The following is a 19,470-nucleotide window of genomic DNA, read 5'->3' on the forward strand; positions in this document are numbered from 1 at the left end:
AGGACTGTTTTAAACTGTGAAAACAAGATAACTAAAAATGAAATATAAAATGTTATGCTTGGTATAGAGTTCCTGCATTGTTTGTGACGGTTTTGACTAATTCAGTTGTTCACTGCGTAGATATGTGACATTGCCATAAAAACTTGGGCCGGCAGGTTTACATCATGCAAAAAAGTTTGGAGGTGAGCATTTATTTTCACGGATCAATACAAAGATGAAGAAACACAACATAATCCATTACCATTACCTGCTTTAACAAGCAACTCATGTTCATATAAAGCCTCTACATGACCTTTTTTTCTGTTTTCAGGCGTCTGGGTTTTGCTACGTGAACGACATTGTCATCAGTATTCTTGAACTTTTGAAGTAAGTGAGAGATGGAGAGGAAGTGACATCACACCAAATACGCAGTTTTGTTCGGTGATGCAGAAATGACATTCTTTAATATGACCCTCATCCATAGTTATATAATTATCATGACACGTTGGGTACAGCGTATATCTGTATTGTTTGTGTCTGATAGGTATCATCCGCGCGTGCTCTACATTGACATTGATATTCATCACGGTGATGGTGTTCAGGAAGCGTTTTATCTCACAGACAGAGTCATGACCGTATCCTTCCACAAATACGGGAACTACTTTTTCCCAGGAACTGGTATGTTGTTCCTACTGTCTGGAAAAACAAACAAAAAACTAGGACTAGTACATAATACATTTATAAAAGAAAGGAGCTTGATGTTCACAGACGTACAGGCTGTTGTTGAATCGTGGTAATGATAGTGGTGTTGTGTGCTGATATCAAGGTGATATGTATGAGGTGGGAGCTGAGAGCGGCCGCTACTACTGCCTGAACGTCCCGCTGCGAGACGGGATAGATGACCAGAGTGAGTTACTCTACTGTCTAAATATTCATATATGAGGCTTTAGAATTAAACTTCCAGAGCCTAGTCATGATATTATAATAGTTATCCTTGTACTGTTGTGACAAATGGACAGAGACTTTGATGAAGTTATTATCAGGTTATGTTAGTAGCTGTTATTCTCTCTGAACATATTCAGGGCTTCTGCTGGTCTTAAAAAGTCTTGATTCAAGACATGAGAAAGTCTTAAATCAGAGCGGGAAGTACTCATGACATTTAAACGCTGAAGAGTGTATTTATCCAGTACAAATATCTAAACATCCTTAAATCAAGATACATTTACTTGAGCTCCAAATGTAAGAATGAAGCTTTGCATTTTCATCAAATTGAGGATTGTTTGTGTGCGTGGTCCTTAGGCTACAGACACCTGTTTCAGCCGGTCATCAAGCAGGTGGTGGACTTCTACCAGCCCACCTGTATCGTTCTCCAGGTGAGATCTCTCTCTCTCTCTGTCTCTCGATGTCCCTCTCTCTCTCTCTCTCTCTCTCTTTCTCTGTCTCTCTCTCTCTCTCTCTCTCTCTCTCTCTCTCTCAATTCAATTCAATTCAATTCAATTCAATTCAATTCAATATGTGCTTTATTGGCATGACAAATGTTTACAATGTATTGCCAAAGCATAGTGTTTACATTGACTCTATATACATGCATGTATTACATTTAAAAAGTAGAACAAAGAACATTTAAAATTCTTCAAAACAATTTATAATTCAATGTGGTGTGCGTGTGTGGTGTATGTTTGTGTGTTTGTTGTGTGTGTGTGTGTGTGTGTGTGTGTGTAGGCGCATCACTTATTTGTTGACTCCTCCCTCTTTTTGTGACAGGCATCAATGTATCTTGCTGCTAGTAAGATACAGTCTTGTTTTTTCACCTAATAAATACTGAAGTTGTGTTTTCTTGTTCAACATTTTGAAGTCAGGGTAAAGTGTTTCAAATTTGGGATCAAATTTATTTCTAATTTCTTCATAGTTAGAGCAGCTGGTGAGGAAGTGTGTCTCTGTGATTAAAGTAAGGGCAGATACGGCTCTCTCTGGGCAACCAGTGCTGTGGATATCTGCCCGTCTCTATAGTCAGAGTATGACTGCTCAGTCTGTACCCTCGTCATCTGTCTTCTGCGCAGGTATTGGGTTCACTCACGCGGCGCCATGCGGTTAAAGTGGCGTCCGCTGCAGGTGTTGAGGAATGTTGCATGGCTGTCGGAGTGGTTGTGGGGCATGAATGTATTGTATCTGCCTCTAGAATGAATAATGCCATGGTGATTTTCCTCAACAGTACTGAAAAAGCAAACGAATTAGTTGAGCATGGAATTGTGATCAACGACGAGTTTGTTACTGTGTTTCCACTCTTACTACCATCTAAAAGAGTTACTTTATCCAACGTTCCCCCTTTTCTTAGTGATGAAATATTAACTCAGGTGTTGTCTCGTTACGGAAAACTGGTATCCCCAATCAAAAAGATTGCGATCAGCAGTGAATCCCCTCTTTTGAAACACGTTGTTTCTTTTAGGCGTTTCGCATGTATGGTCGTCAAAGATGATGCCGAGTTAGAATTGTCACTTAATTTTCGAGTTGAGGGATTTGACTACGTGATATTTGTTACAACTGCGAAAGCAAAGTGTTTCGGTTGCGGTAAATCAGGGCATATGTTTCGAAAGTGTCCGGATAAATTAAAGGAAACCGAAGCTAATAAAGAAAGTAATGTTTAATTCCGTTCCCGGTACGAGTGAAGCAACCGAGGCTGTTTTGTTGAACTGCGAGGCGCCGGGGGTGAGCCGGGCCGAGTCGGCGGACACGGGTAAGGATTCCCACGGTGAGGGGCTGGATGCTGCTGGCTTCGCTGAGGCTGGTTCAACCTCGACGCATCTAGAGCACTCAGGTATGACATGCGTTGAAACAACTATTTGCAATGATGGAAAAGTGAATGGGGGTACAGTTTTCTGGGAACACAGAAGGCAAAAAATCATCTGATGGTGCAGAAAATATGACTTTGCCGTTGTTGCAGAGTGTATGTGAGGTGGATTGTGTTGTCACAGAGATGGATAACAATATGTTCAAAGTGCCCAAAAAAAGGAAAAAACCTGGTCAATTGCAGGATGAAAAAGCTTGCAAAAAAATGGATGTACAAGTTAGTGAGGATCAGGAGACTGAAAGTGATAGTGAGTTGTCTGACTCCAGTGTAGTGCTTTCTCAAAGTGTGTTTTCTGGTCGAAGCTATGATCATGAGGATATAAAATGATGTTTCTTAAGGCAACAAAAAACAAAAGAGGTGTTTGTGTTCAAGAATATTTCCCTGACATCAAGCAGTTTGTTGAAAAAACGAGAAGCCTAATGGCAGAAGGTTGTTTTACTAATAGAGAAGTGTATCGTTTGAAGAAGATTGTAAGGAATTTAGACAAGGAGTTGCATGATGATGTTTTGTAAGAGATACCACTTTTTTATGACTTCTTGTGTGCTGAAAGGCTGTTTTTTTTTTTCTTTTTTTTGCTTGCTTCTGTTATGAGTGAAATACGCCTGGCTACCTTGAATGTGAAACGGGTGCCAGAGACATTAGGAAAAGAGCCATGTTGAATGAAGTGATGAAAACAGAAGAACCTAGATGTTATCTTACTGCAAGAAACACACAGTGATGTAAAAAATGCTGCTGATTGGGCGAGGGAGTTTGAGGGTACTTCTGTACTGAGCCATCATACTTCTATAAGTGCTGGAGTTGCTGTTTTGTTTGCAAAAAGTTTTAGTCCAATTTCATATGTCGTTGAGGAGATCGTGAAAGGCAGACTTTTAAAAGTAAGAGCTTGTTTTGAAAATAGTGTGTTTGTTTTTATTTGTTTATTGTTCAACTGCTGCAGTTGAGAGGATGGAGTTTTTTTTTTTTAGTTATGTTCTATCTTGCAAACCTGTTCTTCTGAAGAGTATTTATTTTTGGGGGGTGATTTTAATTGTACTGAACATATGTTAGACAGAAACCACGTTGAACCTCACTTGCCTTCCCAAAAACGGCTCATCCACATAATAAAAGAAGTATGAACTATGTGATATCTGGAGACAATTAAATGGAACTGAGAGACAATACACATGGGTTCATACAAGAGATAACGTAATGTCGTTTGCTAGATTGGATAGAGTTTATGGATTTAAGCATCATCTTAATATTTTTAATAAATGTTCAATTATTCCTATAGGCTTCTCAGATCATGGAATGGTGCAATGCTGTTTCATGTTAAGTTCTCTCAAACCTAGAAGTGCTTACTGGCATTTTAATACTTCTCTGTTGAGTGACAAGTTTTTTAGGGGCTCTTTTAGTTTTTTTTGGGAGGAATACAGAAATACAAAGCACAAATTTCAGTCAGTACAACAGTGGTGGGACTTTGGCAAGGTTCAAATTAGACAGTTCTGTCAGCAGTACACTCACAATGTTACTAGAGAGATAAGAAGATCTTTGGAGAATTTAGAAACTGAAATAAATGAATGCCAACAGTTAGGCGGAATCCACTGGAGACAATCAATATTTAGAAATTGGGTTAAGGAAAAAGGCTCGGTTGGATGATCTGCTGGGCTATAGAATACAAGGGGCACTGGTCCGGTCAAGATTTCAGAGTATAGCCCAAATGGATGCGCCATCCAAATTTTTTTTTTAGCCTTGAGAAAAAGAATGGGCAAAGACGTTTAATTCAAGCTTTGCGCTCTGAGAAAGGTGGGTTGTTAGTAGAACCTGTTGATATTCGAAGGAGAGCAGTTGGTTTTTATCAGGATCTATACAGAAGTGAGTCTGAGTCGGAGAATAATGAAGGAAATGCCTTTTTCACTTCCTTACCCCAGATGTCTGAAGAGGGTAATGCAGCCCTTTCAGGTGCGTTGAGCTTGGGAGAGCTGCATAAGGCCCTTCAAGGCATGGAGTCTGGGAGGGCTCCAGGAGTGGATGGTCTCCCAGTTGATTTTTTATAAATCATTCTGGAAGGAGCTGGGAGTGGATATACTACAGGTACTGAATGACAGCTTGTCTGAAGGTATGATGCCGCTGAGTTGTCGTAGAGCGATAATCACCCTCATACCCAAAAAAGGAGATCTCACTGAGATGGCGCCCCATCTCACTTCTGTGCAGCGATTACAAACTGCTCTCCAAGGCCTTAGCTAACAGATTGGCTGGAGTATTGGATGAGGTCATCCATCCGGACCAGACCTATTGTGTTCGTGGTAGATCAGTGTTTGATATAACATTTCACTGATTCGAGATGTATTAGAAGTTTCAAAGTTGTTAAAGTTAGATGTTGGTTTGATTTCTTTGGATCAAGAAAAAGCCTTTGACCGAGTCGAACATTCCTATCTTTGGGGGACGTTGAGAGCTTTTGGTTTTAGTTAAGATTTTATAGACAAGGTCAAAGTACTCTATAGTAAAGTTGAGAGTGTACTGAAGATAAATGGTGGCTTATGTGCTCCTTTCCAGGTTCAAGGGGGTATAAGACAAGGATGCTCCTTTTCTGGGATGCTATATTCTTTGGCCATTGAACCATTGTTACAACAAATAAGACAAAAGGTGTGTGGCTTATGTTTACCCAGTTGTAAAAATAACATTGTTTTGTCAGCTTATGCTGATGATGTGATGGTTTTAATTAGTGGGCAGAATGATGTACAAACTTTACTTAAATTAATTAGAGATTTTATGTTGTTATCCTCTGCTAAAGTCAATTGGACAAAATGTGAGACACTGTTGGTTGGTCAGTGGGTTGATGGCAAACCAAATCTTCCTGATGGGTTAGTTTGGGGTAAAAGAGGGATTAAATATTTAGGTGTGTTTTTGGGGTGATGATGTAACTCAACAGAAAAATTGGGAAGGGGGTGTGTGAAAAAAATTAAGGGGCGTCTGGAAAGTGGAAATGGTTCATTCCAAATATGTCTTATAGAAGACGTGTTCTTGTTGTAAACAATCTGGTTGCCTCCTCTCTGTGGCACAGGTTGGCTTGTGTGGATCCTCCAAAGCAACTTCTAGCAAAAATTCAAGCTGTGCTTGTGGACTTTTTCTGGGACAAATTACACTGGGTACAACAGAGTATTTTATACCTGCCCAAGGAAGAAGGAGGACAAGGACTCATGAATTTACAAAGCAGAACTGCTGCTTTTCGGTTGCAGTTTCTACAGAGATTGTGATGGGTGCGTCTGATGTGAGTTGGAGGGCTGCTGCCTCTGCTATATTGCAAAACTTTGGGGGGTTTGGGTTGGATAAACATCTCTTTTTGATGAACCCTTTAAAAATGGACTTTTCAAAGATGCCATACTTTTATAAAAACCTGTTTAAAGTGTGGAGTTTGTTTCAGATTCAAAAGACTGAAAGCTCATACTCTCTTCATTGGCTGTTAGAGGAACCTTTGATATTTGGAGCACGTCTGGATATAACGAACAATTGTAATTTAAATGGGCTCAGTTCTGCTCTCCAAAAATCCAGGGCTGTCACTTTAGGACAGATGTTGATTTTGGCTGGCCCAAATTTGGAGAACGCAGAGATGGCATCTCAACATTTGGGTATTAGATCTGTTCGTCTTGTTTCCTTTGTTTTTGTTTAAACTGAGATCAGCTCTCACAGATGAAGAGAACCAAATGTTAAAAGATTACAACTCTGGGACATACTCCTCCCAATGCTCAGGACCTTTTTCCCTGTCTAGAGATTTTACCTAATCTTGATGGATGTACAGGTTTGGTTTTAAAGAATTGGCAATCTTTGTGGTTGGATTTAGTATTGTCGACTAAAGGTAATTTGTTGTACAGAGCTTGTGTTATGGCTTTTAATAAGACATATTTTGAAAGAAAAGTTGATACACCATGGCGCTCTTTTTTTGGGCTAGATGAAAATGTAAAACCTGAGTGGAGATCTCTGTATAAGCCGCCATTATTAAAGAGGGCAGGGGATTTACAGTGGAGAATCCTTCATGGTATCATTGCTGTAAAACTCTTTTATTTCTGTTTTAAATCCAGAAGTTAGTTCGGAATGTCCCTTTTGTTTTCAAAGGGAAACAGTTTTTCATGCTTTTATGCAATGTTCTAGATTACAAACTGTTATTTACGTTATTAAAAGAAATGTTTAACTGTTGTAAAGAGATTTTTTCTGAAAAAACTTTTATTCTGGGTTTTAAAATATAGTCGGAACAAGAGGTATACCTGTACAAATTTTTGAATTTTGTTTTGGGGCAAGCAAAATTGGCAATATATACCAGTAGGAAAAGGAAAATAGAGCAAAAGCCTTGCCAAAGCATCACCGAGGTTTTTTTAATGTTGGTGAAATCAAGAGTGGTGATTGATTTTTAAATTTTATAAAACTATGGATGACTTGTCTACTTTTGAGACGATTTGGTGTTGTAATGGAGCATTGTGTGTTGTTTCTGAAGATGAATTAGTTTTTTCTTTGTAATGCCCCCCCCCCTCTTTTGGGAGGCTTGAATGTATTTGTTATGGTGTGTAGCTTTAAAGTGTGTTGTTTAGTTTTTTCCTTTCTGTTGTAATAGTTGTGTGAATTATTGTGAATAAAGGTTTTTTTCAAAATTCAATTCAATTCTTTTTTTTTTTTTTTTTCTTTTTTTTTTTTTTTTCTTCGGTGTCTCCGGTGCTCATCTCTGTGCTCTGTCTGCAGTGTGGAGGTTTTTCTGGGCTGTGATCGATTAGGATGCTTCAATCTCAGCATACGCGGACACGGGTAAAAAAAAGACTCCTTAATCTAACACACGTCATCTTTTTGTTTTGTGAAATGTTTGATAATCTTGTTTAAACACTTGTACTTGTAGAGATTGTGTGGAGTTTGTGAAGAGCTTCAAAATCCCGCTGCTTGTTCTGGGGGTGGAGGAGGATACACTGTGAGAAAAACGTTGCTCGATGTTGGTATGTTTATCATTCCACTGCTCTGTTCACTACAGAAGAGGAAGAGGAAGGAGTTGTTGAGGTCTACAGTGTTTGTTTTCACCAAAGTCTTGATGTGAAATGAGTAGCAGTTCAGTTCTGTCACTGACACACAGGCTTTGTTCTGGTTTTGTTGTCAAGTACACTTACATTTTTAATAATAATAACCTCGTTTCAAAGTCATCACTTACCACTTTCTAGCAGCTTCCTGTTTAAACGGTGATATGACAAAAATCTTCAACCACAGTAAGGAACAATATTGTCATTAATACATTAAGAGAACCACTTAAAACTTAAAAAAAAGTCTGTAATGTTGGTGCATCACTAATAATAATCAGTAAAACAGGTTGCACTGCAGTGTACCGTTCCATCTGTTCTGTTCAAACGCTGGGATTTGCATATTCTCCTGTGATTTCTCTTACTTCCTCCTCATTATCTCTCCTCTGTCGTGTTCATTTAGAAGGCTGTGTATGTTGAGACGGTGGGTTTCTAAGCTGTAAGTGCTGCTAATGTTTGAGTATTCTGACTCTTTCTGATGTGATTTTAGGACATATGAAACATCTTTGCTGGTTGAGGAGTCCATTAGTGGTGATGAGCTGCCCTATAGTGGTAAGACAGCATCTGTGTCACATGAGAAGACACTCTGTGTTTTGCTGTTACGTGTTATCTAGTGCTAGTGTGAATTGTTGTCCTCTAATGCACTGCTCCTCATCACTGTATTTGTCCTCTGCACAGAATACTTTGAATATTTTGCTCCAGACTTCACACTTCACCCAGATGTCAGCACAAGGATAGAAAACCAAAATTCTAGACAAGTATGCATTTTTACTCACATTTTTTTGTGTGTGTGTGTGTGTGTGTACAACTCTCTTTACATTGACAGTTCATTTGTGTCAGCATGTACACACTCAAAACCTCTTTAAAACCTGGAAATAACAAGTTGAGGATCTTGAAAAGTGTAAAACCAAGAAGTGCTGCATAATGAAAAATCAATTAGAAATGCTTGAGATTCAGATACAGCAACTTCTCAAATCACATGATCATCAGGTGTTCTTCATGTCAGCAAAGACACAAATCAAATACTAAGACATTCTCAAAAATTTTTTTTTTTTTTTTTTTTTTTTTAGAAATATGACAATTGCAAAATTTAAGCATTTCTATGTTGTTGTTTTTTTTCTGATCTGAGGTGTTTCACATCAATGGGGCATATGAATATTTTAGGACAGGGTTCATAAATTAAAGTTATAGTTTTAAAAATTGTCAAATTTAAACATCATTAAAATCTAACACTTCTTATTATATATGTGGAAAAGTGTGAAAGTAAGTGTAGTGTGTTATATTTCTTTAAGGTGTGATCAGCAGTAACCAGCACATGACCTGTGTTTTCTAGTATTTGGAGCAGATTCGTCAGACAGTGTTTGAGAACCTGAAGATGTTAAATCACGCACCAAGCGTTCAGATCCACGACGTTCCCTCAGACTTGCTGAGCTATGAGCGACCAGACGAGGGCCGATCCTGATGAGCGAGGGTCAGAAGACAACTTCTCCAGGTGACTAGGAGCTGTGACTGTGCCTCGTTGACCCCTCTCTTAATATAGCACTTAATGCTGACCAGAAAGCTCTGTTTCGGTCTCGTCACTTTTCTGTGGCAGCTCACTTTTGTTCCAGTATTGTCATTTTGTGCTCCCTGAAACCACACCACACCGCTGAGAGCTGACAAACTCATCGACTGTTTAAACAGACACTGATTGCTATTTAAAAAAGCCATAGGTGTGCAAATGAAACTTTAATCGTCATTTAAACCTGTGCGTGTCACCTTGTGTGTCTGTAAAACGAATCCAAACATTCAAGGATGTGTCAACTTTGACATTGGGTGATTTCTGTTATCATTAAGATTTTAAAAGTCTTCACTGATAGAGAAGAGATGGTAACTGCTGCTTCTGTTTCATCACAGGCCTGAAGCTGCCAATGAGTTTTTACGATGGTGACCATGATAATGATAAAGAGAGTGATGTGGAGATCTGAAGGTGATCTCTTGTGATGGATCTCTGACGGTGGTCTTCAGCCATTCCTTGCCATATCTATAGTACTCATAACTGTGTTGTGATGAGTGGGTGGATCTTCTTTCTTTACATGCACTGTATCTGTGTAGTTTGCCATGTGTACAATGTTTTATTGTCATGACTGTATTTTCTGTAGCTGTCACACCGAGTCCTGTGTACTGATACAGCGTTTGTACTGAAAAGGTTCAGAAATCATGTGATGAAGGATGGCGTTATATATCCACATGGTTATGATTAACAAAATATTTCTGTCTTGGCTTTTCATAAGTTGTTTATAGAATGTTTCTGTAATAAACCTTTTGCAAAAGAGCCTTTCTAACTGCTTAAACTTCCATCTACACAGTCAAAGCTGAGGAAAGTGTGGTGGATTCGATTTAGTCTTTTGGCAGGTGTCTCATTTTTGATATAGTTAGTGTTATGTCCAGTATGTCATGACGGGGAAAAAATAACTTAGAGATAAATCTGTAGTGTTTTCACAAAGATCTTTACTCAAATGTTCATGTCACATCATATTTAACACATGATATCTGCGTTAAGGACTGTAATCAATACATTTGATCAAATTCTTTGTACTAGTAGCAAAAATTCCAACAAATATCGTTTTCAGTACATATAAGATCATCATGTGGTTTCCGAGTGTATCAGTGCACACATATTGAGCTTCCACAGTGGAGACATGGCATCAACAACAAAATACAGCAATCAAAGCATTAGTCTAGTTTATGCAGAACTGAACAAACTAAAATAATTAGATAAATACGCAGCTTTACATGAGACTGGTAATCCATATCCAACCAAATCAACCATGAGAGTGTGTTGATTCTCACATCCAGTCATTCCTCAGGCAGACACTGGATAAAGTGCATAGCTGGCTCATTTACAGAGACATATACTACATAATGCATGTCAACACGAGTGTCTACAGTTCTTCGCTCTCATGTAGTGGGGCGGTGTGATGAGGAACAGGCTCTGTGCTTAATGTGGAAAACTGGCTCAAGATGGGAAGACTCTTCAGCGTCCTGACAGGAGGGGAGGACTTATTCAGTCGAGCTACGAGAAAACAGGCACACTTTAGGCTGAGAGGCAATCAGGTTAACAGAAAATAATTCAATAATTGTGTCGCATCTAAAGACATTTTAAACTCATTTGTGAGGTCATAATAATTGAGAGATGACCTGGAATAATTGCAAACATAAACTACGCAAAGTAAAAACACAGTAAGTGCACTTACTGCCCACGTCTAGCCTGGCGTTGCATGTGGACATGCCTGCTTCATTAGTGGCAGATACAGTGTACCAGCCCGCATCAGACTTTATCACTGGATCAATGACCAAACACTGCTTTCCTGAACCGTCCTGAGAAAGACTGACAGCAAACATGCAAACGTCACGGGAAATGCACACATCTGCAAAGACTACATCAATACAACTCATCTAGCAAAAAAAACTGTCCAAGATATTAATGTGTTAAATCAGTTTTTAAAAAGTAAATGGAAGAATCTATCTAAAGTATTATTACCAAGGACATCTATTCTGTGCAGCTAAAATCCATGGGAATGTGTGTTTTTTAAACTCAGTTCTTCAGAAACCATGTTACCTGACCATTCTCGCCCTGTTGCGTTTATTTATTTTTTCTGTGTTCTATTTCATTAAATAAATTGTTTCTGAATATATTGTTAGTGCTTTGGACTAGAGTAAAAAAAAAAAAGTATATATATATATATATATATATATATATGAAAATTTGTAGATTGTAAAGTCTAAATCAGACTATTTCATATAGGAAATTTTCTGTGAAATAACCATTTTTTAATTGAATTTTCCTCTTGGACTTCTGTTATGGTGCCTTTGTTTTTCTTCATATGTTATAGGGTATAGGACATTCAACAAAATAACTTTATAATGTAAAACAGCTATAAAAAAAAAAAAAAAAAATTGTGCTCCACAGGAAAAGAAAGGAAAGTAAATGATGAATCTTTGTTTTTTGTATGAATTATTCCTTTCTTCAACTGTCTTTAAACACAAAAATCGACCAAATTTGTAATTTAAGTGTATAAAAAGTATAAAATATTTTATCTTCATATCTTAAATAATATGCAATATCGCTTCAGTCACTAACATAACCTTGGTTCCCTGAGATAACGGGAATGAGCTTTGTGTGATACACTATGGGGTAACTCCTGTTTACTGAATACTGAAGCCTGATTTGTTTACGTTCATGTAACTGCATGAACAAATTGCATTTCAGCCTGCCAAAACGGGCAGAGCAGACTGCTTATATAAGTTGGCACTGAATGCCATTCCATCAGAATCTTTTGACTGATAAGCGGCAGTCATCGAATAGTGTATCTTTATAGCATGGTTGTATACGCAACTATTGTTTCCATTTTCTCAGGGAACCTAAGTTACATTAGTAACCAGAGCATTCCCTTTCAAAACAAGCTCTCACTTTGCATGAAACACTAATGCAGACTGCGTTCAGTAGTGCCATGTTATAAAAGCGCAAAATCCTCTGTGTTCGGAAGAGATAGAATGGTAATAACCTGTTCTCCTGTTACCTCCTGTAAACCTGTTGGGGGCAGTCATGGCCTAATAGTTAGAGAGTCAGACTGGAACCCAAAGGTCATGGGTTTGAGTCTCAGGTCCGGCAGGGATTGTAGGTGGGGGGAGTGAATGGAATAACCAGTGTTCTCTTCCACCCCTCAATATCACGACTGATGGGGAGACCCTTGAACAAGGCACCGAACCCCCAACTGCCTCCCCGGGGTGCCGCAGCATTAGCTGCCCACTGCTCCGGGTGTGTGTTCACAGTGTGTATGTGTTTGTTCACTACTCACTGCTGTATGTGTGCATTTTATGGGTTAAATGCAGAGCACAACTTCCAAGTATGGGACACCATACTTGGCCACATGTCACTTCCTTTCCATTTATTTCCTTTTCTTCTCTGAATGGAGTGGAAAGCACCTTAGGCAAATAGCCATGTCTTGGTTTGAGGATGACTTTACAGTCGCTAGGTCCAATCTCAAGGCAAAAAGTGCTTGCAGATCGCTCACTCGCTTGACAGATGCTAAAGTTGTAGATTTTGCTTCACACTGGACCAGGTGCCAAATGCCAGTCTGCCCTTCCACAGCGCTCCCTCCCTGACAACCTTCCTCCCAGAGGTCAGTCCCAATTGGATGCCTTCCTGGTACAGGTTAGGGGCCTTTCAAGGGACCACAGCTCTGATGCAGTGGTGGTTCACCTTGAGGCAAAGATGTCCCAGACACGAAGCGTGGGACAGTTCACTGGCTTTGAGCCAAAATTGGAGGAGCTTCATATGAAGCAGGGCCCAGCGGAATCACAGAGGAGGTGGACATCATTTCCTGTCCATCAGAAAGCTACCGCTGGGCTAAACTGATTTTTGAGCCCAAGGTGCTCCAGGTGGCTGAGCAGAAAGTGACCTGTGAGTAAAGAGTTCACACTCTGACCTGGTTAACACTATCCTAGTAGTCAATGTAATTCATGATGCGGATTGTAAAAGTGCACAGGGCCAGAGACAGTTCGAAAGGCAGTACGGTATATTGAAAAACCACTCCCTCAAATGCAAATCTCAAGAATGGTCTGTGATGAGAGGCTATCTGGTTATGAATCTTCCAGATCCATCGATAAAAAAAACCAGTCCCTGGGCATACTTGCGTAAGGATCTGTTTCAAAGTTAACATTCTGAATAGGCATCTCATTATGGCATGGTTCAGGTGTCTGAGACTGAGGATGAGCCTGAGCCCACCATGTTTCTTGGAAACGAGAAAGTAGTAGCTTTAAAAGCTTAACTTGCTGTTTGTTTGCGGAACGGACTTCATGGCACCTTTTGCAAACAGACTCTGTTCTTCAGATCAGAGGACATGTGCATCATGGTCCTGTACCAAAGTTTGAATAACACCTCTAAAACAAGGGGTTTTCAAGTGAATTGGAGTGAGTAACATTTGCCGAGCAGCAAGTGGTTTGAGTTTTTTGAGTGTCAGATCACTGTGTAAAGGCAGGGGACTGACATTTGAGCTGTCATGTAGAGGAGAAGTGCTCTTTTGAGTTATGGGTCTGCTATCACAGTGGTAATTTGCTTGAGCACATGCTGAGTGGGTAGGAGGGCCCAGCACTGACAGAGCTTCCATCGTCCAGAGCTGAACAGGGTACTGGGAGCAAGTGCAAGACTTCTTTGTGGGAAGTCCAGCCTCGGCAGAACTTAACCCTCTCTGTTTTGAGATCGGGATGGCTTTTGCGGCTCAGGGTCCTATGTCACTTTAGGGCAGGGGCCCTGTTGCTTAGGAAAGGGGAAGTGTTTATCCATCTTGAGGGCCCTGTCAGAGCTCAGGCTTTGTTTTGGGCTGAGGCTGAACGGGAGACAGAGCAGGCTTCACAAGCTGTTGGGATGATGGAGCCTTCTGGTAACTTGAAACAGCTGCCAAGCTGGGAGCACTTAGGAAGAAAGTGGCACATGGCCTGCAACGACTTCTGGGCTGCAGTGAAGTGCTCTGCGTATTCGTCAATGGCATGGGCGAATAACTCCATGGGGGAGACTGGGGAGTCGTGGAAGGTGACTTTGTCCTCATCTATGATCTCTGTGGGATTCAACCAGAGGTGGCACTCAAGCACCACCAAGTTTGCCATGGCTTTGCTGATCACAGTTGCACTGCACAGTACTTTAAAGGCATCAGAACTCAGGCCTGACTCGTTCATGGCACGTTTCAGTGGGAGAAGAGTGCGGGAAGAGTGAAGTACTTGGGACCTGTGCTGGCGTGAGATCACTTGAGCCTGGCTGCTCAGTACCCTGACTCCTCTGTTTCTTCCTTGAGGTCCCTTTGAGGCAATAAACAGCAGAGCGGTAGGAACGGGGCTGCCCTCATGAAAGAAGGTGATCCGTAAGCGAAGAGAGATGAGACTCATGTTCTCGCAGTGAGAGCAGTCTGTCTTCGTAAGTGCAGCCTCAGTGTAAAAACAGTCCAGGCAAGTGACGCAATCACTGTGCCTGTCTGAAGCGTGCAGGGGTGCCCTGCATGAGCCATGCTTGTAGCGTGACTTCTAAACAGACTTCTCCGTTCTTCTTCTTCAGAGTCCAGCAAGGAGATGATCTTTGCACTGAAGGAGAAAATGCTGATAAAATGGCATTTGGCACCAACTTATAAAGGCAAAAGGCTCCACCCGTTTTAGCGGGTTGAAATGCCATTTATTCATACAGCTACACAAACATTAACAAATCAGGTTTTATTATTCAGTGTAAACAGGAGTCTCCCATAAGTGTTTCATGCAACGTGACAGGCCCTTTCGAAAGGGAGCTAAAAATGTAGTCTATATAGAAAACATTTTGCATCCACACTCACATTCACAAGTGAATGATAACAATAATGTCAGACCTCATTCTCATGGGGTCGATTCGCAGCATTTCCTTGTCTTTCTTCCAGTAGAGCTGAGGTGTTGGAGATGCCGCCACCTTACACTCTAACCGCACAGCATCGCCCTCGAGAACCCGAGAATTCCTCATCTTCACCACAAATGTGGGAGGACACAACTGCTCCTGAGCTGAGGACATACGGAGAAAAGAATTACATTCACTTTCAGAGTCATTGTGTCATATAATGAACAGAGGTGCCTGTAGATAACCAGAGGACCCTGAGATACAACATTACAAGCCCAAATAAAAATGTCACTTGGCCATCAGTCAATACTCAGAATTTTCAATTTGAGCTTATGTACGAATGAATTCAAATTATGTTTATTTAATGATGTTTGTGGACACCTGCAATAGATGCACATTCAGCACAGAGTGGCTCTCTCCCCTGACCATGAGTCATCTGAAGCAATATATTGTTAGAAAAGTACATCTATTTGGTCTATGAAAACTTTTCACAAAATATGACTGTTTCTTTTGAACAGTGCATAAGTATCATTCCTATATGGTATATTTTAATGTCCTCAACATATGTGTCTTGTGACCCTTTAACCAACAAAAGTCAGTTTCACAATGATCTCATCATGCAGGAAGGATAGAAAGGAGGCCACAGATGAATATACATAAAAGTACTGTTTCTGCTCAATACTAGTCTTTATAAAAAAAAAAATTTCAAATCCGTAGTTTAAAAAGTTGACCATTTCCAAATCCATGACTCAAATCATTATCAACAACCCCATCATATCGAAAAGGTATTAGGGATTTACAAAATTCAATCTTTTTACATTTAAATACCATTTTAAATGTGATTACTCTCTCGGGATCAAATTCTCTGGTCCTGAGGCAGCCCTCTGGTGGCCAGAACAGAGACGACTATATATTATATACGTATATATCGCCATAAAAGTTTCTTTAAACTTATGAAGCTTCCACCCGATTTCTGCACACCAACTTCTAAAAAAACGGCAAGCTCCGCTGATATTGTTAGTGGCGGCGGCAATATGATGGCAGCTTCAGATTTGCGATTTTATTTATATAACATCCATTATCTCATCATAATATAACCACAGGAAACAGCTTGCCTTGCTAAAGTATTTATGCCCTACAATTTCCTTTTTGTTTCCTCATTTTGTGATGTTGCAACCTTCTTATTCTCTACAATATATAGGCAACAAAAAGGCTTGCTCACCAATCACAATCCAGGCGCAGAGAGAAGTGGGCTCTCTCCAGCACGGGTCTTCGCTACACATTCATATACACCTGAATGATGAATGGTCACGATTTCAATAATGAAAGGAGTGGATGCTTTGCTCTCACACACCAGCATCTTATGATAATCATCAGGTCGGATGAGTTTCCATCGAGAGATACCAAGAAATATCTGGTGTTGGCAAACCTACAACCTGCAGAAAAAAAAAAGAAAGAAAAGCAAAACTTAAAAAAAGCTAAATGTTGGTTTGTAAAGATTTTACTATTGTATTTTTGTAATAAAAAAAAAAAAACTTTGCTGTGTGTGTGAGATTTCATCTTAAGAAGGGCCAGAACAAAGCATTGGAGTCATATGTAATGTGGGTTAAAAAACACCCATGCGTCTTAATGTTATACAGGATGTTTTATATATAAAAAATGATAACTGCCTTAAAATCAATCCTGCAGAATCGTCCCTCTTCAACAGTAAGATCTTGCGGCACTTGTATAAAACGAGGAGCATAACACTTCTCTTGGATGGTTGATGCCTCTGTACTGTCCCCCTCCGGGACAATTCTTTCTGGACCTGTGCGCAAGAAAAAGGTGGAAATTAACAGAATTCTAACCAAACTAAACTCAATAATGCAAAGTTAAGCTTATCCAGACAAACAGGGCAGTCGTAAAGTAACACGGGCAGAGCTCAGAGCATTAGACAATCAGCTACAACACGTACAATGTGTGTCCATCTTAGATTGCGTCTGAAAAATCATTCAGAGTTTGACACATTCACTAATGTCAGCCAGTGTTCATTTATTAACTCCAAAAAGTGCCAGAACTGTTAGGTGTACATGCACAACAATAAGATGAAAGCACTTCAGAGACAAACTCCAAACTGATACTCTTATTTTAAAATGACATTTACCATATTCCTCCAGGCTGGAGACCCTCTGGAGAGCCTGGCTGTTAGAATAGTGCCATAACATTTGCTTGAATAACATTAAAAAAACATGATAGATAGACAAACAGACAAACTAAAGGAACTGAGGCCTTAGTGTATATTCACATGGTGGTGGTATTATAATAATAGCATCATGATGAATAGGGGAAGCTGAAGAGCACATGGGATTTTGCTCATTCTATTTTAGGCCCATGGAGAGACTGTATCTGTTTTGGTCTGGCTTTGAATAGTCCTGTTGAAGTCAGCTAGAGTGAGGGTAACAAATGGGGAATAAAGCATAGTTGACACTCTTTGAGTACCAGGGTTTTTTAGTTTTTATTTGTGTGGTATTGCTGAAGTTATGATATAATATTATTATCTAAACATTAATTCTCTGTAGACATTCTAGCTTGCCCACATGCGCAAATCATGATCACGGTGCATATTATTTCCCTCTTAATGAGCTCTAATATTAATGATTGAATTGTTGCATTAAACATCAAATAACTCATAAATGACAATACCTGTGGCAGGCTGTGAAATGAATGGATTTTCAAGATCAAATACTGAGGCAGCATTATCTGCTCCCAACAATCTTCTAGCCATCCGCTGTCCTCATATGACGTCTTCTGCAAAATTTCCTTTGTTGAGGAGCTTTGTTCCGAAGCTTCTTTTCAAGGTCTTGGATAAGAGCATCTTTTGAGCCCTGAATCTCTTCATCTGTGGCACGAGACGCTGGCTCGGGAAACGTCTTCTTCTTCAAGATTGGCTTTGGCAAGCTATAAAACAGCCCATGGGGAAAATTGTATTACTTAAATGTTTCTCTTTTAAAGGAGTAATTCACCCATAAAATGATAATTTTCTGAAAATGTCATCACTCTCAGGTAATATAAGATCAGGATGAGTTTGTTTCTTCATCAGGTTTGTAGAAATGTAGCACTGCATCAGTGTCTCAGCAATGGATGCTGCTGCAGTGAATGGGTGCCGTCAGAATGGAGAGTCCCAAACAGGCTGATAAAAACATCACAATAATCCACAAGTAATCCACAGCACTCCAGTCCATCAGTTAACATCTGGAGAAGACAAAAGATGAAACAAATCCAGCATTAAGACGTTTTTAACTAAAATATGAGTCTTCTATCCATAATATACAAACACACAGCTTTTGTCTTCTCCAGATGTGAACTGATGGACTGGAGTGCTGTGGATTACTTGTGGATTATTGTGATGTTTTTATCAACTGTTTTGACTCTCATTCTGATGGCACCCATTCACTGCAGAGCATCCATTGCTGAGACACTGATGCAATGCTACATTTCTACAAATCTGATGAAGAAACAAACTCATCCTAATCTTGGATTACCTGAGGGTGATGACATTTTCAACAAATTTACATTTTTTTGGTGAACTATTCCATTTTGAGATCTGGAGACACTGGTATTTTTGTTATTTTTAACTAAATATATAACCATACACGTCATTGTTCAAGATACATTTCAGCCATAACACACTCACGTGTTGGGTGTGTAGGTCATGTGAGACACAGGTGGGGGCTGTAGAGGTGGAGCAGCTGTTTTCGGGATATCTGGAGATATCCCGCATGGGACAGTTGCAGGAGCATGATTCAGCGACTGAGGTGGAGGAGACCGAGGCTGTTCTTGGGCCTTTGGTGTTGGGCTGGGGGATCTAGGGGAGCACCGGGGATGTGGAGACTGAGGTGTGGAAATGCATTTGGCCTGGGAGCTCGGTAGTGAAGGCAGGACAGATGAGAGGAAAGCTGCTGATGATAGTTTCTCATTGTTTGGAGAGCGCCGTGGTTTAGGAATCAAAGTCATGCTTGAACACATGGACGTCCGAGCAGGTCCAGGCTGAGGAGGACTCAGTAAGGGAGCAGCAGTTGAAGCCGGGGGACTGAGGTTGTTGGGTTTGCTGATCTCACTGTCAGGTGTGTGGAAACTGGGCAGGGACTGGATGAAATGGCGAGGGCGCTCATAATTAAAGGCACTGGGGGGTACAGCGATGGCGAGAAGGTGGGGCAGGTCAGCCACGTTCATGGGCACTGCCT

At 40.2% G+C, this 19,470-nt stretch overlaps 2 pseudogenes; one reads left to right on the forward strand and one right to left on the reverse strand.

Moving 5' to 3' along the window:
- The first annotated feature begins 310 nt into the window (after positions 1-310).
- On the forward strand, positions 311-10,168 carry LOC109066803 (annotated as a pseudogene).
- Positions 10,169-10,322: 154 nt separating this feature from the next.
- On the reverse strand, positions 10,323-19,459 carry LOC122147379 (annotated as a pseudogene).
- Between the last annotated feature and the right edge of the window lie 11 nt (positions 19,460-19,470).

This window comes from Cyprinus carpio, chromosome A14 (genome assembly GCF_018340385.1).
Source record: "Cyprinus carpio isolate SPL01 chromosome A14, ASM1834038v1, whole genome shotgun sequence".
Classification (NCBI taxonomy): Eukaryota; Metazoa; Chordata; class Actinopteri; order Cypriniformes; family Cyprinidae; genus Cyprinus; species Cyprinus carpio.